The sequence below is a fragment of the Coenobita brevimanus genome, chromosome 84 (assembly GCF_032717465.1).
Source record: "Coenobita brevimanus isolate Jiangsu-jjx chromosome 84, ASM3271746v2, whole genome shotgun sequence".
Lineage (NCBI taxonomy): Eukaryota > Metazoa > Arthropoda > Malacostraca > Decapoda > Coenobitidae > Coenobita > Coenobita brevimanus.
The window spans coordinates 31,107,844-31,131,350 of NC_137037.1; positions in this window are offsets into that span (position 1 = coordinate 31,107,844).

Consider the following 23,507-nt stretch of genomic DNA (forward strand, 5'->3'; position numbering starts at 1 on the left):
CCCAGCGTTGTAAATGGTTTCCTGGTGTACAGGAAACCATTTGACTTGTCGCTCAGTGTAAAGTCACCCACAGGCAGAAGGAAGAGGAAAGAATGATGAAAAGAAAGACGGAAGAGGGAGTGTAAAGTCACCAACGGTGGTTAGGAGGTTTTTCAAGAATACTCACCGAGTATCCCTACTTGTTGTATGAGGCAACTAAAAGGGTTAGCGGAGGGTTAGTGCCCCTCCCCGGAAAACAGCTAACTAAAAAGACGAACAAGAAGGCTCGGACAAGGACTGACCAAAAGATGACGACCAAGGACGGGACAAAGGACTTGGTACGGATCGCAACGTGGAATGTAAGGAGTGCGAATGATGAGGTGAAAGAGAGAGAGATTGTCCAGGTGCTTGAGGGTGCGATAGTGGATGTATGTGGAATAACTGAAATTAATAGGCAAGGAGAGAGTGTGAGAGAATGGGAGTATGGACGGGGTATATGTGCAGGAGTAGGTGAGAATGAGAGGGCAAAAGAAAGACTGTGTATTGTTGTGAGTAAAAGATGGATGAAGAACATAAGAGAGCATGGAACAGTTGGCTCAAGGATTGTGTGGGTAAGACTAAAAGTTGGAATACAAATGTGGGCGATTGTGTGCGTGTATGCGCTAACGCAAGATCGTGCAAGCAGAGTGAGAGAAGAGTTCTGGACAAATGTGGAAGTGTGCATGGAAACGTTTGGAAGGAATGAGAGAGTGTTTTTGATTGGTAATGTGAGTGGTAAAGTAGGGAATGTGAAGGTGGATGGAATAGTTGGTGAGTGGGGTGTGCCGACTGAGATAGACGAGAATGGCATTGCGTTAGTGGATATTTGTGCTGGGAGGGGGTTGGTGATAGCCAATACCCTCTTCAGGCAAAAAATGATCCACAGGTATACAGGGTGAGTGATGAGAACGGTGGGTGGTGAACTGAGAGAAAGGAGGGCAATGACTGATTATGTGTATGTGGATGAAAGGATGCGAAGATGTGTAATGGATGCGAGAGCTTATAGAGGTTGGGGGAGTGGACTTTCTGACCACTACTTAGTGGTGGCCAGAATCAAGATGCAAGTAAGATGGAGAAATAGAAGAAGAGAAGGACGGGAGGAAGGAGTATTTGCAAGGAGAGTAGAAAGGTTACAAGAGGATGAGAAAAAACAGAGTATAAGAAAGAAGTGGAGGAACGATTGGGTAAATATGAATTGGAGCAGATGGGGGACGTGGAAGGTGTGTGCAAGATATTTACGGAAGAAATATGTGCAGCATGTGATGTGGTGTGTGGGGTGAAGAGAAGACGGAAGGGGGTGCAAGGAACAGTATGGTGGAATGAAGAGGTGAGACAGGCTGTGGCACAAAAAAAGAAAGCATGCAATGATTGGATGAAAAATAGGGGCGTGGAAGAAGTTGAGAGGCGGAAGAGAGAGTTATATGTAGAAAGGAAGAGAGAGGTGACAAGATTTGTAAGAGAGAGTAAGAAGAGAGTGGATGAGGAATTTGGAAGGAATTTTAGTGTAAAGTTGAGGGACTGTAAGAAAATGTTCTGGAAAGAGGTGAAGAGAGTGAGACAGGGTGGCACGGAAGCTAGTAGGGAAGTGAAAGATAAAGATGGAAGATTAATAGTGGAGAAGGGAGAAAAAGTGAGCAGGTGGAGAGAACACTATAAGGAATTGTTGAACATAGAGAATGGAAGTAATGCGAGTATAAGTGGCTGGGGAATGACTGGGAGAAGTAGGGAGGTGAGAAGACAGGAAGAAATCGGTAGGATAGAAGTTGTGGAAGCAATGAAGAAAGTTAAATCGGGGAAAGCCCCAGGAATTGATGGAGTGTATGGTGAAATGCTGAAGCATGGGGGAGAGATAGTAGTAGAATGGATGTGGAAGATGTGCAGATTGGCCTGGGAGGAAGGTAGAGTCCCGCAGGATTGGAAGTCAGGCATAATTATTCCCTTGTACAAAGGAAAAGGGGAAAAAGATGTGTGTGGTAATCATAGGGGCATCTGTCTTCTTAGTGTAATAGGAAAGGTATATGGTGTGATATTTATTGACAGAGATAGGGAAATAACAGAGGAATTAGTTGGAGAAGAACAGGGAGGCTTTAGGAAGGGAAGAGGTTGTGTAGATCAGATATTCATTCTTAGATCTTTAGAGGAAAAGTTTCTAGAGAAGAGAAACAAGTTGTATGAGACCTTCATGAATTTGGAGAAAGCATATGACAGGGTGGATAGACAAGGATTGTGGAAAGTATTAAGAGTATATGGAGTAGATGAGAAGTTGTTGAAGGCTGTGAAGAGTATGTATGATGGTGCAGTGCGTGTGGATGGTGAACTGAGTGAATTTTTCTCTTTGAAGGTTGGGTTGAAACAGAGATGTGTCATGTCTCCATGGTTGTTCAATCTGTACATGGATGGGGTAATAAAAGAGATACTAGGTAGAGAAGTGGATGTTGGAGTGGCCCTAGTGATAGAGGTTAGTGTTTGGAAACTCCCTGTACTGTTGTTTGCACATGATACTGTGTTGTTAAGTGAAGACGTTGGGGAGTTGCAAGGCTTGGTGGATGATTTTGGGAAAGTGTGTAAGAAATGGAATCTAAAGGTGAATGTAGGGAAGAGTAAGTGATGGTCTTTGAGAAAGGTGAAGTCAGTGAATGTACAGTGAGGTTGGATGGTGAGGAAATGGAAAATGTAAGAAAGTTTAAGTACTTCGGGAGTGTGATGTGTAAGGATGGAAGTTTGGAGGGTGAAGTGCTTGATAGGGTACAACAAAGAAGAAAGGTTGCTGGTTCCTTGAACGCAGTGATAAGAAACAGGGAAGTGGGATTGCAAGAGAAAAAGTTACTACATGACAGTATTATGATACCAACTCCAACGTATGGAAGTGAAACTTGAACGTTGCTGGAAGGACACAAGTCAAGAGTGACAGCAATGGAAATGAGTTATTTTAGAGGAGCCTGTGGTGTCATAATGGAGAGACAGGCTGACAAATGAGGATATAAAGGAGCGTTGTGGTGTGGATGTGGATGTGATAGGAAGTGTTAGGAGGAACATACTGAGGTGATTTGGCCATGTGGAGAGCATGGAGGATGAGAGACTGACGAGGAGAATCTATGTGAGTGAGGTGGAAGTGGGGAGAGGGAGAGGGAGGCCGAGGATGAGATGAAGGGATGTAGTGGAGAGGTGTATGAGAGGAGGGTGTGAGTTGGGAGCAGGGCAGTAAAATGGCTGGAGACAGGGCGACGTGGAGGCGATTTGTTTGTGGCCACCCGGTACAGGATTAAGGCGTCTGGCAATATATATATATATATATATATATATATATATCATCATCAGCCGTTTTGAGTATCCACTGCAGGACCAGCCTATCCCGACCGAAGTCGGGACGATACAGCCAATGTATCTCTACCAAATGGCTTAGACTGTCTGGTAGAGATTGTATGTAGGGTGAGAAGTGCTCGTAAGTGTAATTGTAGTGTTGGAGTGGCTTTGGATGTGTGTGTAGTCTGTGAACCAAGTGTAATTGGCCCGCGCAAGCCGACTGGGTGCAAGCATACTTTATAGTAAGCGACACTGGTTCAACCACAGCACCCCTTGTGTCCGCCAATGCAGTACGTGGCTGGGTGAACACTCCCAAAGTTTATTACCCTGGCGGGGCGCGAACCCTGGTTCACCCGTTTATGAAACGCACACTCTACCACTGCACCACAGAGGCTCCATATATATATATATATATATATATATATATATATATATATATATATATATATATATATATATATATATATATATATATATATATATATATATATATATATATGTAGCCTCTTTCCAGTAATGAGTAACCCAGATTACAAAGGAGGCTCGATTGGACGAGGGTCACAGGCTCGTTTAGTCTGAACTTCGGTATATCAGAGGGTCAGACTTGTGTCATAATATTCTCGTAGGCTTGGTTTTCTAATAGGTCTCCTTTAGGGATGTATGTTGATTTTTACACCACACTGTGTCCCTGCCTATTGCATATGTGTTATTGACACAAACATTGCCTACATAACGTAAGATGATATTATCCTGCCACACGAAGAAATAAACTGGTAAGGAAGAGGTACTAGGGAGCTCCCAAATCCACTAAGAATATGGTCCGAGGAATGATATTCCAGTACTGAGTGATATGCCAGCTAAATATGCAGTTGTTGATGCTGAATAACACCGGTCTGTCAGGACAAGCAGATCCATCAACCGCAAGAAAGTAATCATCCCCGCAGAACTATTCTTTGCGGCAAACAGCGTCCCGCCACAGTGTGGCACAGGGAAGATTGAAGGTTTGGTTCCGGATGGACGCCGTATGTGCGTAACTCCACACAGTTATCAAGAGCACCATATAAGCCTTCGCAGCACCCCCTTATCAGGTTTCAGGGATACCACCAAGAGTTGTAAATGATTTATTTGGTAACAAAAAACAGTTAGACTTGTCTCTCAGTGTAGAGCCATCTGAAGAGGAAAGAGGAGTAATAAGAAGTGTAAGGAAGAGTGGGAGAAGTAGGAAGAGTGGAGGAAAGACAGGAAGAAAATGATAAGGTTGAAGGAAGAAATAGGCAGCATTACATCAAGTGAGTGGATGATGGTTGCTACCAACTTCCACCTTTATCTGTAGTAAAATGCATATGCACGAAAAATTTGCATCATCACCTCCCCCCCCCCTCTCTCTCTCTCTCTCTGTCCGATAATGAAGAAACAAAGACACAGAACGAGAAGGAAGGCTACGGCGAATGAGTACACTAGGTAATTCGGGTAAAATGAGCAGGAGACAGCGAAGGAATATTAATTTAAAACACACACACACACACACACACACACACACACACACACACACACACACACACACACACACACACACACACACACACACACACACACTGTGGATGAACCTTGAAATTAGGTATCTGACAGCGGACAGATATAGGTAATTAAACAGACGGATAGATAAATGGATATATAAATATATATATCATTTTTTAATTATACCCAGTTTTTACGAACTTCAAAACGAAGTGTAAAGATGTACCGTTATTACTAACTATGTAAAATATATGAAATACAATCACATGAGATGCGTATAGTTTACTGTGTGTGTGTGTGTGTGTGTGTGTGTGTGTGTGTGTGTGTGTGTGTCGGTGTTTTGAGCGTGTATATAGGGGAGGAGGAGGAGGGTTGGAAACTCTCTCTTTCTCCCCCTCCCCTTCCCCAGTGGACAACTATTTACTTTTAAAATTAATGGTAAAAACTATTCTTTTTAATACAACAACGGTCCACCGATGAGTCGACGACATGGTGTCAGATGTCCTGTCCCATGATATAACGGAGATCAAGGAAAGCTCATATGGCAAATTCTCATTGCAATGCGAAGAATCGTATGATGTCGCCAGTTGTGCTGTCCTCTTTGGGTTCGTCTGCTACGTCCACCAGAACCAGATCAAAGAAGAGTTCCTCTTGTGTGAGAATCTGGAGAGTGACCGAGAAAAAGCTAGTCTTCAGTGGATCATTCACCCCTTCACTGTACCTGATGAGGCCATTCATGATGACGATTTCCTTGCCAATGAGGAGTGGATCACCATGCGAGCCAATGAAGCCTTGAGAATAAATTTTCAACACCAAGGTTCGGGTTCCTTTTGGATTTCACGACTACCTAACCTACAGATCTGGCCAAGAGAGCGCTGGAAGTTGTTGGTATCGATCTCAACGAAGTACCTCTTAGTGAAAGGGTTCTCAAGTGTAATGGAAGTGAAAAAGAAAAAGACTTGCCTGGATGTGGCAAACGATGCCAGGCTTTCACTCGCAACTACAAGCCAAGAATTCCCCAACTAGCTCCTAAGATACATCTCCAGCCATCCCACTGACTAATTGTGTTCTTGATGATAAAGATGTGTACTGTTCAGAGAAAATAAAAATATAAAATCTAGGGTTCTATTCCAGGCAATGAATAAGAATGTTAACACCTTTGCGTGAATGGGGGTTACAGACATGACGTACCATGTAAAATTGGGTAACAAGCCGAAAAATGTTAGGAGAACGACTATGTCGTAATCAGCCTCTTATCCCTCACACCATCCCATGTATCATCCACGGTGGCCACAAAAATACTTTGCCATTTGGCTGGGAATTACCTACAACCTGCAGTTATTTTGGCAAACCTCAGGCGATTTTACTGTACTGAAGAGAGAAATCTGTGGCAGCAAGAATGTTAAAGCTATCACATTTTACGTTGTGCTCGAGAATACAGAACTTCATATTGTATTCCAGCTTACGACGGACGATTCTATTCATCTGATACAAAGTTATGGCAGGCAAAGGGCTAAGCCTCTCTGTGGCCACGGATCACTACTCTCCATCCATAAGTAAGGCCTTCGTGATGGCAAACAAAATATTTAAATCCACTGATTGAATGAAAAACAACCCAGTTATCTACCAGTGTTGGCTGCTGTGGCTTCTGTCCCTCGTATACATCTGTGTTCTTAACTGTTTGTCTATCAATCAGTCAGTTAATCTACATATTTTTCGATCCATCTATCTATATCTATCTGTCTTCCCATATCTATCTATCTGTACATATCTCTCTCAATGTACCTATCTACAGCATCATTTTATCCCATGCAAGGTGTCCACAGCCTTACTACTGCGTGCCTATGGAAAGCCTTGGTAAACTGATAAGAATATTTATGTGTTTCATGGTGAGAACAACTCCAGTATTTGGTTCCAGGTAACTCAAGACGCTGTTATTCATCTGAGTGTGACTCACAGGACTCGGAGAGTGTCAATCATGTCACCATTAACTCCGTCAGTATTAGCTTAATGATACTATTTTATTACACCTGATACCACACCATTTTATTCACCTGAGAAGGAGTCATAACAGCCTGATAATGTTAAGAAATCAGTTCACTTAGTCAAGAACTCAGGAATGAAAGTAGTTTTGAACACTGAAGCTCTTTTGACTCTGACACCCAAATACAATCGTGCGGCGTTACCTGGAATAATACGATAGAGTTGCACCGACCAGTAACCTGGTTAAATGTACCAGTATTAACACTCAGGCTTCTATGACTTACTCACCTCGTTATAAAATCATCCGGCGGGATCTGCAATGCAAAAGTACTCTTGCGCTGACTATGGGAGTGTTAATGATTTTGTTACTAATACTTCAGGTTGGTATGATTCTATCTGAGATAAATACAACAGCCCTTCGTTACCTACAGAACAATACTAGAAGTGCCCCACCATGACAGGGTTAATCGTGCCACCATTAACCAACTCAGCCTCCTGTATTTATTGCCCTCTAGACAATAGTTGTTGACTTTCGTAATAAAAGAATCCCGGTATACTGAAGGATAACTGTGCCAGTACTCTCTCTCTCTCTCTCTCTCTCTCTCTCTCTCTCTGGTAAGTGAATCATACAATATTAGCATGAATAGAAAAGTTTAGTTATTCCCTCCATGATAGGGTACACTTATAAAAAAAGCCAACATTATTCAGGAATGGGGATCGATATCTGGTTCTCAGTGACAGCTGCAGTTCCAGTGCCCTTCAGTACGATGACGTACAGTTAATTTTATTGTTGGTACTGCCAGAGGATTTTATTCAAAGGTTTCATTGTAGTGCAGTAGTGAAGGAGTTGATAGAGGCCGTATGTACCTCGTCCAGCTGGAAATGTCTCTCCTCAGCTGAATAAAATCATGTGGGAGTAGCAGGAATAATTGAGGCATTAGGTCATCGTAGTGAAGGGGTTATGGTTGTCACTGAAGGTTTGTGTTTATTCCAAGTCAGTACCAATTATACGGCTTAGAATAATTCACCGTGTCATCAGAAAATAGTGATAAGAATTTGCCTCTCATAATAATAATACAAGTAGTTATCATTATTATAATTCTACTTCCCTAAGAGAGAGAGAGAGAGAGAGAGAGAGAGAGAGAGAGAGAGAGAGAGAGAGAGAGAGAGAGAGAGAGAGCACGGAACAAAATAAACAACGAAGTGACAATGAGAATGATAGTACAAAGAAGCCTCAGGTGCACCTCTGGTTTCATTGCGAGCCTCACTAACCAGACCGAGTTTTCTGCCAGCGTTGGCTATTTTTTTTTTTTTCAGTAACAGAACGGAGGAAGGAAAAACAAATTAAAAAAAAATAATACATACACCAGATTACTGGTGTCCTCTGTTCATAAAATATCTAACAGTTAGACTGAAACAGCTGTGGGTTGAAATTAGGAGGGAAACAACTCTGGGGAAGCGAGTTCCAGAGAGATGTTGTGGCTTTTGTCCCTCATAAGGATCTCTAAATCTGTTTATATTTCTATCTGCCTATATACCCATTGATTTATCTTACAAACTAAGCAGTTTATCTTTCTCCTACGCATGTCATTAGTCTGACAGGTTATCATTCATTCTATCTCTTATTCTGTCTCGCTATTGAGTGATCTTGCTGTACTCAAGGCCTAAAATTTAATAATCCCCTTGGATATAATGCTGCAGGCATTTTTGAGGAAAAGTGTTTCATGTGTTATATCTATATGATTATTGGGTGCTGAATCCATTTCTGTTGTATAACAACCCGTTAAAGCAGCAGTTTCGTCATAATTCATAAAAAACAAAATGGCTGCCAGAAAAAGATTCACCCATTTATTACTTCCAAACAAAGCAAGACACAAGTAACAAAGTGGGTGGTACAGTTAGAATCTCATAATGCCAAACGGTTCTTCAAGCAAGTAAATTCGAAGTTACCAATTCATGCAAGTATCATTGGATTCCTTGCACTTGCAAGATGCTGTACAATGGTTAGGCTTCAGCAGCATCGTGCTGTCTTGCATCCAGTGGTGCATGTACAGGTGATCAATTCCTCACAAACGTCTGAAACATTGGGTAGCGACGTGAGCTGGGGAACCCATCCCATGGTTTCAGGGGGTGGCAAAACTGAGTGCTGCAAGTGGGCATGCCACCAAACCAAAGCCTGGTAGTGAGAGCGCTTAATGTGAAAGTAGAGAGAATCTCTGGTTGGTGGCAGTCTGTCTATTGTCATACTCTTGACGAACATACCTCACCAAACTTCAGTGATGTGTCAGCATTCATCGCACCATACACTTTGCAGAGAAACACCTCTACATCTTGACTGGTGTGATAATTAAGGACAGGACCTTCGCCAATCCCTCTCAGTAGATGGTTATGCTCTACAAACACATCCCAGCACGTCTTCTCTGTATATCCAGCGAGGTATGAGATTTTTTAGCTCTCAGTCTGAGCATGAAAACCTGGAAGCACTTAAAGGACCTGCACTTCCATCTGCTGCTTTTCCACTATGGTATGGACAGAGATGTATTTTCTTTGCTTGCTGTCCCTGCCTTCATCCAGATTTGTTGGCACGACATCGTGTGGAAGTAAGCGGTGAGCAGCACCAAGATGATGGTGTCTCTTACAGGAACAGCAGTGCTCACTGCTCTACTTCTTATGCAGTGAAGAACAATTCTTGTGCCCGATTCTTCATGCTTATCTTTCAAGCTCTCAGTGTCAAGGGCTGCGTCAGAAACCTCGACCCTCTCATCAACGCTCAAGCCACCAGCAACAGCTGTGGTCTTCTTGGCTGGTGCTCTCAGAATCATCTGTTGTGAGAGCAAGCGAGCAAGGTCTGCCTTGTTGTCCTCGTGAGCAGTGAACTGCTCCCACTTTGCAGGAAGAGGCACATCTCTGCTCTCATCTGGTCTCCCAATTGCCACTGAGCCTTTTCCATGCCGTGTCCGTGTGCCACTTTGATTGAGTTTTCGTGGTAGCGATCAAATAGGACATCAATTTGCTAGAACTGTGCTGCACTTTGGAGAACGGTTTCTACAAAGACGTCTGCAAGGTCTCCAAAAGTCTTTGCTACTTGTGGCTCCCCAGTTGGCATGACTAGGGCCTGACCATCAATGACAAGCATTGGTTCATCCTGAAGGTCTCTGACTTCAAGGTGGTTGGGACAGGGAATACCAGCAGTCAAGATCCCAGCAGATATTGCCTCTGAACCTGAATGAAGTTGTCCATTCACTTCTGCCAATGACAATGGTAAAACAAACAGCTCATGCGTCATAATGTTGTCAAGGCTGAATGGGCATCCTGCTTCATATTTAGTGATGAGGCACTGTAGGATGTTTCTGTCTGCCTAGACAGTTTTTAACTTCCCATTTCTGGCGTCTGACTTTTGCACTTCAAACAAGGAAGCAAAAGCCAATTAGTTGTTCTGTATCGGTTTGTCCTTGAAACTGACTCTTCTCTCCTCAGATGGCAACAGCTCCTCCTCCACAAATGCATCCAACTGAGATTGCACTTTCTGTGCAGCTGTCAACAGATCATCTTCAATTTCTTGTGTGGCCAAGTCTTTGCTTTTAATGTTTCTCAGTATCTGCGACAGGTTAGCTGAGAAGAGGCCAAATCTCTGCAAGACTGAAAGCAGAGTGTCTTCATTTGTGGGGAACAATTTCATTCTGCTTTTGTGGTTCCACTTTGGATGCAATAGTCGTCGCCAGTTCCAAGACAAAAACTCTGGTGTCATGGGCAAGACGTGATCAGAGATTGAATGACAAAGCCCACCTACTGAGAGCTGATGAGTCTTTGTGATTCCGATGATGCCTCCTTCCTTTTTGCCAATACAGCTGAGTCACTCTTGACGCTGGTCTGAGTCATCTTGGTTAAAGCAAGGAGACGAGCACTTGACAACGAAGTTTCCAACCTCAAACTCCATCTTGACATCCTGTGGCAATTGATGCATCTTGTTCAAGTAGATAGTCCCCAGACGAGTGTAGTCCACGTGGTTGTACCGCATGAAATAAAACATTTGCTGGAATGCATGGAGATGTGGGTTCCAGATTCCATCCCTCTGGGTGTGAGTGAACAACAGAAGGATGTGGACCATCTGCATGAAGCCCCACCAAATCCTGAAGTTTGAGTTGTCGTTGCCTGCAACATAGGCTTCTGTGACAGCTTCAAACTCTTCTGAAGCATTTGATGCCACAAGATCTTCTGAAAGACCGTTCTTTGTCTTGTCTAGTAGTTTTTTCAGGTCAGGATCCCTGTCTTTCATAAAGCTAAGCAGCTGGAGCAGATGCATCCTTCACATGGATTGGGGAGTGATTTTGTGAGCTCTCATTCCTTTAGTGTAAGACTTTCCTGTCAGGGCTTGCTCAGCAGTTTTAGGGCCAACTAGGTTGCCGTCAACCCATGCTTCCAGTTGTCCAGATGATTGGTCAAGTCTGCCGATGACTCTCATAAATTTCATGTCAGTGTGTAGGTCACCTAATCTGACAATAAGGCAATCATGGTAGTCAGCATTTTCCCACTTCACCTCCATCAACTTACAGAACAATGCCTCATCCACTGCGACAACAACGTAATGCTGCCCTAGTGTTCTGGTCACATGTTTGCATCTCAAAACAACAGTATTCAGTGTCTCTAGGTTGTCACGGGGTTTTTAAAGTATATGCAATATTAAAGGATAATATTTCAATAATACTGAGAACAGGACAATGAAATGTCTTGTGAAAATCAAGCAATGATTACTTTATGCCAGCTTACTTCGCCGATTCTCTAAGGACGAGAATTTATGAACTTTCTCAACAGTACACAGCAGAGACTAATTCCTCACAACTGCTGTTTGTCAGTACTGTTAGCCTCTGGAGAAAGTGACTTCATCCCTGACAATCAATAACTAATGCTATTAATGATAACAGATTCTTGCTGATGCATTAACTCCTGGTTGGCACAACGGATTTTAAGCTTAATACAAAAGGACTGGCCTAAGTAGCAGTTATGAATAGCAAAGCGTTTATGCAAACTAGGAGTTATAAGTGAAATAAGCTTAATATGGAAAATAAAACACGAGTTTACATTACATTAAGCTCAAGAAAAAGAACTGTTAGATTTATTGATTACAAAGAAATAAATTCATGTTACATTTCAAAATGAATTCAAAATAAGGAGATCGCACTCACTCGCTCACCCAAAAGCTAACTCTTAAACCTAGGAAAAAAACAAAGAAAATACTGGTCAGAAAAGTGGACAAAGCGGATGACTGGGCGTCGTTACTGGAAGGACACTGCACACACTAAGTCTCTCGCCAATCACACTAGGTGGAAATTCAGGAACTGGACAACTGCGGCACTGCTACGCACTGGGCCCAACCTGCTTTCACGGCGCTCAAACCTAGACTGAGTTCAAATCGTGAGAAAGAGGCGAGTGTCGTGGCCTCATTGCTAACGGCTAGAATGGGCGAAACACTCCCATAATAAATCGCTCAGCGGAAGTGCTAATGTCTTGCACAAAGACGATCATTTATGACAGTGAAAATTGTTCTGATAACACTCCCGACCGGGTGAATACACAGTGGTTAAACTGAGCGATAAATACAGGGATTCCACTAGAATTCGCGGTTTCCCACCAAAGTTGATGTCATGAGTTTATTCAAATCCAAATCGCGCCGACTCGTGACATTATGCCCCATGAAAATGAATTTTTTTTTTCTTCAGAATAAAAAAAAATTCAATATACATACATATAAATCCTAACTCAGTCACACAAGATTCACACTGTGGTGTGTGTGTGCTATCCTGCTACAGGAGAAAGTCACAGTCGCCAGTGAGCGAAAAAACCTCATATTTACGTTAATAGAATCAAGCTTCAGGGAAAAACTCCGTGACGACTGTGAAAAATCCTGTACTCAGGTCAAACTGAGCGAAAAGTTCACTACATTTACATTAACAACTAAATGTTATGTAGCGTGATGCATGTAATACATGGTGTAGGTGTGACAGTTGTGGGGTGACTGTACAGTACCTACGTGTAAAATTACATAATGCAAATCAATAGTAAATGATGACGACGAGGCAGAGGAGAAGAGGTGGCAGCATGCGTCAGGGACGATCAGCTGTTCTGCACGGCAATGCTGCACCCGCCAGCTGCACCTGCGAAAACAATCAAGGTGGAGCATCAAAAGTGTCATTTCTCTCTCTCTGCCTAGTAATCAGTACTTATTTTACAAAAAGTGCACTATTTACATTATTAACCAGGAAACGTAGTCAAGGCATTTGTGCAGGACATCAAACGCTGACCCAGTTTACTGGTTAAACCCTAATCTTAATTAGCGAAAAGATTGGGCGTTTGTGCAGGACATCAAACGCTGCAATTCGCTAAATTAACCAGGGAACGTGGTCATGAGTGAAAAGACTGGGCGTCTGTGCAGGACATCAAACGCTGCGATTCGCTAATGGAACCCAGTTTACTGGTTAAACCCTATACCTAATTAGCAAAAAGACTGGGCGTTTGTGCAGGACATCAAACGCTGCAATTTGCTAAATTAACCAGGGAACATGATCATGAGTGAAAAGACTGGGCGTCTGTACAGAACATCAAATGCTGTGATTTGCTAATGGACCCAGTTTACTGGTTAAACTAACTCTACACTTACGATTAATGACAGGAAGCTGAGAATCCCTACGCAATCTCGGGCAGGTCGCATTTTTACATCCACCGTGGGTGTGAACACTCATGTGGATAATGTGCATTCTCCAGGAATCCTCTGAGACGCCCACAGCTTGAGACGTTCCACAAGGTAATTCATACACAGCCTCGGACTGTGTCTGTGGGGTTCTTGAACCTCCCCCTTAACTTATGGTACATATGTATGTACAGGCCCTGGACATGATGTGTCCTGTGGGGCCAACGGGTGAGACGTCAGGTCTGCACCCACTTCACCACTGCCGTCTCTCAACTGACTCAGAGATTACAGGTGTGGTTTTGAACGGCACAGGAAGGACATGTCCCTGATTAGTGGTATGTCGACACACATTGCAGGAATGCACAAAACAATCTACTTCTCATCCCATCCCTGGCCAGAAGAAGTCAGCTCAGATACGGCCCTGGGTTTTCCTTTTGCCCATGTGACCTCCTGAGGCTGAACAATGACCCCATTCTAACACTGCTTGGCAGTACTTGGCGGGAACGACAAACTGCAGTTGAACCTCACCCTCAGGTGTTTGTGACTCACGGTACAGCCGTCCTTGTTTGCGAAGGAACTTGGCTTGACCTCCCCGTGAATACTTTATCACTCTACCCTTTTGTTTCTTTCGCACGGCAGCAAGTGTCGGGTCAGAATGTTGTTCTCAAACAACAACTTGGCTACACATCAGATCTTGCAGCAATTCAGTGGTCAGAAGGGTGACACAGTTCGGAGCCTCAGCCATGGCTCGTGTTTCTGCAGCCAAAGTCTGAGAAGCGTCATCTTCGGTGCAACTATGCTTGGCACCTGGAATATTGCCTATGATTAGGTCAAATAAAGGTTCTGGCATGACAACTGCGACTGTTGTACCAGTGTAAAATGGAGATGCCACCTGGATACGTGCCTCAGGGAACAATCTCACTGATCCATCAATAAGGTTAGCTTGGATCTGTCGACCTGTATACTGCTCAGGCCGAACTAGACTCTGCTGGACAGAGCAACCTGAGGAACAGTTGTCTCTCAGGACCTTCATTGGAATGCCTCCCACAAACCCTGGCTGAACAAGGAAGGCACTGTCACCTGTGGGAGGGCCTGTGGAGGAAGCAGCCAGCCACTTATGAGGCTGCTGAATAAATGATGCGGCAAACATGGTGCCCTGAGAATTTGATACTTAAGGGATCATACTCACTGCCTGGGGGGATGGAGCATTGGCCATCTGTGAAGGGGAGTTCACTGTCGCTGTGGGACTAGAGGACTGTGGGGGAGTACCCGTATTGCGAGGGACGACACCACCGTGCTGCTGCTGAGGAATGAAGGCTGCGTTCGCCTCCTGCCTCCTATTCACTTGAGCTGGACAGTCCTGACGGTCAGTTGCGTGGCTGATACTGCTGCTGGTTAGGGTACTTGTTGTACCTCTTCCACTCAGGCTTCTGAGTGTTTTGCCCCTGGTCCTTCCTCTACGGTTTTGGACCTTGGCCATTATTCTGAGAACGGCCTTGTTGCTGGGGTTCAGTCTGAGACAGTTTCCCAGATTTATCAGGTTTCCTGTTCCAGGTATGCTGCTTGCGAGTTTGATACCTGTATGCAGTAACGAATGCATCAGCCTTCTGCACCATTTGGCTAGCATCTCTTACCTGGCAGATCTTAAGCTGACCCATAAGTTCAGTGGGCCACGACTTTTCTAGCTGCGTGCGCAGCATAAGGTCAATTATCCCCTCATGCATGGAAGGAGTTTCATCTTTCTCCATCCACTCATCTAAGTAAGCAGTAAGCCGGTCAAGAAACTGAACAGCAGTCTTTTTTTCCTGTAAACGAGCACTAATGAACTGACTCTTGGCGTTGTCAACTGTGAGACCGTACGCTTTGACGAGTGTGGCCTTCATCATCTCATACGTGAGATTGTCTCCACAAATTCTGTGGAGAACATCGAGGGCAGGGCCCTCAAACAGGCTAAGAAACTGAAGCTGCTTAGCCGCATCATCCAGCTGGTAAAGTTGAGCCATGTCTTCAAAACAAGCTATTTATGGCTCGATTCGCTCGTCTTCCTTGTATGGGGGAAGCTTGATGTGTGGGGTCGCCATAACATGTGCAGGGAGAGCGCTCGTAGAGCTTGGGTCAGCTGCACCAGATGTGTCTGAAGCCAAGGAATCTCGCTTAAGCTTCAGCACTTCAAGTTCATGTTTTTTGCGTGCTTCTCTCTCGGCACGTTCGTGTTCTCGTTCTTTCTCGCGTTGTTGTAACTCTTATTGACGTTCTCTCTCTCGTTCCTCATGCTGTTCTCGCTCATGTTCTAACTCAAGTTCGCGTTGTTTTTGTTCGTGTTCACGTTGGATTCTTCGCTCTTCACGAGCATCACTCTCGCATTGCTGCTTGTGACTAAGCCGAGAGAGGACATAATTTTTTACTTCAGTTAGGTCTGTAAGCCCCATATAGCTTCCTGTACATAGACGCCGGTGGACACGATGCTAACTTAATCTAAGTAAACTAGTGACTCAGTACTGACTGCGATTTTTGCAATGAGAGATGCCAATAATCAAAAATAAAGAATATAGGCACAGGTTAGTGGTGACCAGTTTTATGTAATTAAACTGGTAAAGAAAGAAAATTAAACAACTGACTGAAAACTATTACGTAAATTAATAGAACTGATTCAATAATCACCAGTAAGATAGTGCCTATAGACTTTAATGATAAATATCTAAGTATGAGTGAGTGAGTATTATCTCGTGAATAACTATAAAGCTAGGAGTTAATATCCTGGAATGAGGTCGCCAATTGTCACGGGGTTATTAAAGATATGCAATATTAAAGGATAATATTTCAATAATACTGAGAACAGGACAATGAACTGTCTTGTGAAAATCAAGCAATGATTACTTTATGCCAGCTTACTTCGTCGATTCTCTAAGGACGAGAATTTATGAACTTTCTCAACAGTACACAGCAGAGACTAATTCCTCACAACTGCTGTTTGTTAGTACTGTTAGCCTCTGGAGAAAGTGACTTCACCCCTGACAATCAATAACTAATGCTATTAATGATAACAGATTCTTGCTAATGCATTAACTCCTGGTTGGCACAACGGATTTTAAGCTTAATACAAAAGGACTGGCCTAAGTACCAGTTATGAATAGCAAAGCGTTTATGCAAACTAGGACCTATAAGTGAAATAAGCTTAATATGGAAAATAAAACAAGAGTTTACATTACATTAAGCTCAAGAAAAAGAACTGTTAAATTTATTGATTACAAAGAAATACATTTACGTTACATTTCAAAATGAATTCAAAATAAGGAGATCGCACTCACTCGCTCACTCAAAAGCTAACTCTTAAACCTAGGGAAAAAACTAAAAGAAAATACTGGTCAGAAAAGTGGACAAAGCGGATGACTGGGCGTCATTACTGGAAGGACACTGCACACACTAAGTCTCTCACCAATCACACTAGGTGGAAATTCAGGAACCGGACAACGGCGGCACTGCTACGCACTGGGCCCAACCTGCTTTCACGGCGCTCAAATCTAGACTGAGTTCAAATCGTGAGGAAGAGGCGAGTGTCGTGGCCGCATTGCTAACGGCTAGAATGAGCGAAACACGCCCATAATAAATCGCTCAGCGGAAGTGCTAATGTCTCGCACAAAGACGATCATTTATGACACAATGAAAATTGTTCTGAAAACACTCCCGACCAGGTGAATACGTAGCGGTTAAACTGAGCAATAAATACTGGGATTCCACTAGAATTCGCGGTTTCCCACCAAAGTTGATGTCACGAGTTTATTCAAATACAAATCGCGCCGACTCGTGACATAGGTCATGAGCAAGTTCCTGGACAATGGGCATGTACCCAGTGCTTGTCATTGCAGGTGACGTTTCACTGTGACTATGGTTGAAGCTTGTCCAGCCTTCCTTCATGTCTCCTTCATCCTGATGCTTGAAAAAGAATGCCATGTCTTGGATAGCAGCTTTGCACCTGATCCATTATGATCATATTTTTTGAACCACTCGTTCTTTGTATTTTCCACTGATTTTGGACAGGCCTTGCATGTGATCACTCCGGCTGGAAAGAGCTCCTCCATCACTTTTGGAACCTGAAGGCTTTCCCAGTTGATGGTTTCAAATCCTTCATGATCATGTCACCTTCTGGACCACATTGCCACCCTGCCATTTGTGTAGCATGGAAACTGTTCTTGTCATTCAGCTTTGATTCATTTATGTCAATGTTGTCCCAGATAAAATGTGTGACTCTGCCAGGCACGAAGTTAGGTGGGGTCACTGCACCTGTTTCTGGATCCATGGCATGTAGCGTTTTCCTTGCCATAGCAGTATGAAACTGCAGCAAGCTTTGATAGTTGATTGTGTCCTGCACTGTGAAATAGTTTCACTAGATCCTTTGATCGCGTTGCTTGGTGTCCCACATGCTTGGGCGTCCAGTGTTTCTCACCTGTCACGTTGTAACAAGATCCTGGGCCACTCTAAGAACTCTTGTCGGAGAGTCAGCTTCCTAGCTGTCCAAGGTGTTGTCTTCTTCATCTTTTGGGCTTCTCTCCATCAGGATTTGGCCATCGAACATCAAGCGGATGAACATGAAAAGGCTTTAAGGAACACAAAATATCATTTTGTCTTCAGTGATAACATTTTAGGTGCTTCAGTATGTCTCCTCTTAGTTTCAGTGCTATCTGTACCATCTCCAAGAATCCTTTGTCAGGATACTGGTATATGGGGACTGCATAAGACTCTTCTTCCTCTGAATTGAGATCTGAAAAGGGCACATGTCCAAATTTCCTGGTAACAAGCAACATATCTCGGTTAAGTACAATAAGGAAGTCATGAGTCTTCTGCTTGTACTTGAAGTTTTTCTTTAAATGTATCTCTTCTGCTTTCAAATGATGCTGGTACTTCAATATCTGCTATCTCTGCTAATTCACAGTACCTGTTCCATATTTCAGACAGTTGAATCTTTGATTTCACCGGCAAGCCATTCCATGGCAAGATCAGTATTTTCTGACCCTTGTTTGGTCTTTGATGCATTTCGGTGGAACTTCCTGAAACAGTTTGGTTGGAATTTCCCTCCCGTTGCGATGATGTCACTAACACCTGCTAAATGCACATGGGCCTCTTGGTCATACATGGACAGATCCAGGATGTGATAATTCATCTTGAATGTAGTCATAGAGCACACTGTTTCCTTCACTGTTCTGTCTTGGCAGAAGATGCAAAGATCCCAGTGGACAGATGACGTTGAGCTTCACAGAATCGTGGTTGATGTGCTAGGCTCACAATTTTGTGGTCTGGAAGTCTGCATTTTCCTTTGTAATCCCTGAGTGAGAGTCTTGCTTGTGAAGGCTGAGAAACATGCATAGCATCACCACAGGTGATCTAAATTTGTTGATGATGATGCTTGGATTTGATCAATCTCAAACTTGTTGTTTGTGTCGCAGTTTGTTTCTTGTCTGGGAAAAACTTTTTAACGTCACAAGCCTTTGCCCTCCACCATTTACTAACCGGTCATTGTTTTCTCTCTTGACAGATGAGACATTCTTCTAAATTTGGGGGCTGGCGAGGCCTCTTGAGACTGCGGACAGCTTCCATGGTCAGGCTGTTATATTATCATTTTGGAAAAGATATTTCAGAAGCGTTAGAATGATACCGCTTACTTATAGTTACGTGATACACACACACACACACACACACACACAATATATATATATATATATATATATATATATATATATATATATATATATATATATATATATATATATATATATATATATATATATATAGCTGATAACTTGGCCATATTTGCTAACACTGCATCAGATTTCTTGGAATACAATGCTTTTATGCTGCATTTCTGCAATGCACTATTTCCCTTTCAATCAGGTGGACAATACCCAGTGGTGGTCATCTTGTTTAAGTAAAGAACACAAAACTACTAGGGCCCTTGTTTCAGTGTTATACAGTGGATCCATATTTGGGAGACAATGAACTTTACAAATATGCTGTATAACAATTTTTCCTTAGAAATGCCCACAGGCTTGCTTACAAAGTTTTGAATTTACAGCCCTGTCTAATATATCTGTTTGCATATCTGAGTGTCCAAATGATGTTAGTCTTACTCGTTGAAAGGCCACCTTCGACGGCCTCCACTCGATGTCAAGTCACTTCCTATCTTCAGTCAGAAATGGGTCATAACTCGTGATCCGGTGGCCCGACTGCGCTGGAAATCGTTTTATTCTTCAAGCTACAGCATTTTAACGGTACCTTGCTGTAACAAAAATTCCGTTACATACGCTGGTTTTTGCTGTCTTACGGTAGTTAACAGTCCAACCAAGAATCATTCAGAAATCGGATCATTATAATATAAATTCCACCAGTGTTTCTGGAGTATCCCACTTCTATATACTGATGTACGAATATGTGAATATCAGTACATCCATTTACCAGTCTTTCTATCGATCTGTCTATCTGACAGTCTATCTGTCTCCCTATATTTTAGTCTGTCTTCTTATCCCATCCAAAAGAGCTTTGGTAAACTGACACAAATAATTCTCTCTTTCATGAAGAAAACAACTATAGCGCTTAATTCAGGCTAATGTCAGATTGTCAGTAAATATTCACAAAACGAGAGTGCGTCATTGGAGACTGAGTGCTAAAAGTATCCGTGATAATTACAGAGTATATGGGATAAAGAAAATAAACAGATGGAAAAATAATGACTCACCAGTAAGAGAAAGTTTAGGAGAGAGAGAGAGAGAGAGAGAGAGAGAATATGAAACACCACGCAGCTCAACAGAAACTGAAGTTATAAACAAAAAGGGTGTTAATAAAAAGAAGTACCGAATACAATTATGGATTCATCCCAAACCTCAATAGACAGATCCAGTTATCTACCAGTGTTGGCTGTTGTGGCTTCGGTCCCTTATATGTGAAGACTGTCAGTCACTCTGTTACTTTTACATCTATCTATCTTCCACATCAAGAAATTTATCAAACTCCTACAGAGTTTACCTGACTAATTCCGCATGATTTATTTTGTCTATTATTTTATCTTTGTGTCAGTTTATCCTGCAGTGTAAATATTTTCATATCTGAGTGATTAAATGATATTTGTCAGTTTATCAATCAGTAATTCATGGATTATCCTTCTTCAATATGTTTTTTGCTTGTATCCTTCCATCCAATCATCCATCCATCTTTCTGTATATATGTCAATTAATCGCTGTCATGTCCATGGCTCGATTAGCTTGTGGTGAGTCAAATACTTTCATAATAATTGTTCCCACATGAAATGTTTGCTTCTTAATTGCTCACACACACACACATACACACACACACACACACACACACACACATACATATATATATATATATATATATATATATATATATATATATATATATATATATATATATATATATATATATATAATGGGAATATGGGAATAGGGTAGAGCGGCTGAAAACTCAATTGGTTTTGGGGGTGTGCAGAGATGGAATCCAGTGCCAGGAGACGTGACACTCGCACAGGTGAAGAGTGGCGCGAAGCGGCTGAAAAATGGGAAAGCAGTTGGGGTTGATGAGGTGTATGCAGAGATGATTAAGTGTTGTGGAGAGAGAGTGGAAAGAAGTGGTTGCTGGAGGTATGTAAGGAGGCATGGATGAGTGAAACTGTGCCAGCAGAGTGGAAAAAGGCTCTTATTGTACCCCTGTACAAAGATAAAGGTGAGCGAAGTGAGTGCAAGAATTATCGTGGCATAAGAATACTGAGTGTGGTAGGGAAGGTATATGAAAGAATTAAGAGAGATATTAGAAGACCTAGTGAGTGATGAACAGGGTGGCTTTAAGAGTGGCAGAGAATGTGTGGATCAAATATTTGCAGTGAAACAGACAGCAGAGAAGACTTGTGAGAAGGACCATAAGGTGTTTATGGCATTCATGGATCTAGAAAAAGCATACGACAAAGTGGACATGTACGGTGCATGTACGGTGTAGATGGTAAGCTGCTAGGTGCCGTCAAGAGTTATCATGATGGTAGTGAAGCATGTGTAGGGGTTAATGGACATCTAAGTGAATGGTTTACGATCGATGTGGGTGTGCGACAAGGTTGTGTGATGTCCCCATGGTTGTTCAGTTTATATATGGATGGGGTGATGAGAAAAGTGAAAACACGAGTAATGGAGAGGGAGATGGCGTTGGTAATGAATGGTGATGGATGGAATATCTCAAATTCGTTGAATGCTGATGACTACGGGACAAGAACTTGGTAGGCCAGTGTAGAGTTTTGCCGATGTCTGTGAGCGTCGTGCCTTGAGAGTAAATGTAGAAAAGAGTAAAGTGATGGTTATTGAGAGACAAGGTGACTCCCAGTGCAATGTTACAGTGAATGGAGAGAGACTGGAATTAGTGACAGAGTTCAAATACCTGGGTACAGTCACAGAAAAGAGAGGAAAATGTGCAAAAGAAGTTGAAAGTAAAGTGACACAAAGAAGAAAAGTAGCTGGTGCAATGAAGGCCTTGATAAGAAAGAGAGGCTTGAATGTTGCAGCTGCAAGAGGCTTACATGAAGGAGTGTTAGTGCCAACTTTTACATATGGATGTGAGACTATGGTGTGGCATGACAATGAAAATTCAAGAGTACGAGCAGTGGTGATGAGACTGCTGAGGAATGTATGTGGAGTGCAGAGGATGGATAGGATACGAAATAATGTAATCTGTGAAAGATGTGGAGTGAGGAAGTCGGTGGACACCAAAATCGAAGAGAGTGTACTGAGATGGTATGGTCATGTGGAGAGAATGGATAACAATAGAGTGGTGAAAAAGGTATATCAGAGCGACTTTGAAGGAGGGAGGAGGCGAGGTAGGCCAAGGAGAAGGTGGAGAGATATGGTGGATGAGTGTGTGAGGAAGAGAGGTTTGGAGGTCAGTGAGGCTAGGGAACTGACAAGAGATCGAACTAACTGGATGAATGTTGTGAGGAGAAGTGCATGATCAGGAACTTGGCACCCATTTTTAACGTTGCAGCTCCGGATTGACTCTGTCGGATACGTTTTTGTGAAGCTACAGAATGTGGTGAATGTTTTTGGCGTGCCTTGAATGATGAGTGATTGGAAGCGTGGCCTATTGGACTGGGCAAATTTGCGCTGTCCAGACATTGCTACTCCTCATTCTGCCCTGGGGTGGGAAAGGAGGTCCGGATGATGATGATTGTAATTATATATATATATATATATATATATATATATATATATATATATATATATATATATATGCCCCAGTGGAGGGTGGACGTCTGTCAGTGCACTACCGGTTGTTAGTTTTTAATAAGTCCTACGCACAGTGCACCTACGCCATAATCACGCCATAACATTGTCAATACTTCTCGCATATCTGCATCAATAAGAATCTTTCAACGATTAATGGATGGTGGTGATAACGAGTGCAATAAGCGATGACGAGAGTGAAAACTACAACCCAAACAAACATGGCGACGCAGGCAATGCACGAATCCACCAAGACTGACAATGAACCTTCTCTTTCAAACCCCAAAAGGGAATTCCTCAATAAGAATTTTAGTAAAGTGGACCTCTAAAAACACGGCAGAAAAATTGACCTGAAGAATGTGTGGGTGAATAAGGAAACATTAATTAACAGTATATTGGAGAGTTGAGAGGCGGAAGAGAGAGTTATATGTAGAAAGAAAGAGAGAGGTGAAAAGATTAGTAAGAGAGAGTAAGAAGAGAGTGGATGAGGAATTTGGAAGGAATTTGAGTGTAAAGTGGAGGGACTGTAAGAAAATGTTCTGGAAAGAGGTGAAAAGAGTAAGACAGGGTGGAAGTGGAGTTAGCAGGGGAGTGAAAGATAAAAATGGTAGATTACTAGTGGAGAAGGAAGAAAAAGTGAGCAGATGGAGAGAACACTTTAAGGAATTGTTGAACGTGGAGGATGGAAGTAATGCGAGTATAAGTGGCTGGGGAATGGCTGGAAGAAGGAGGGA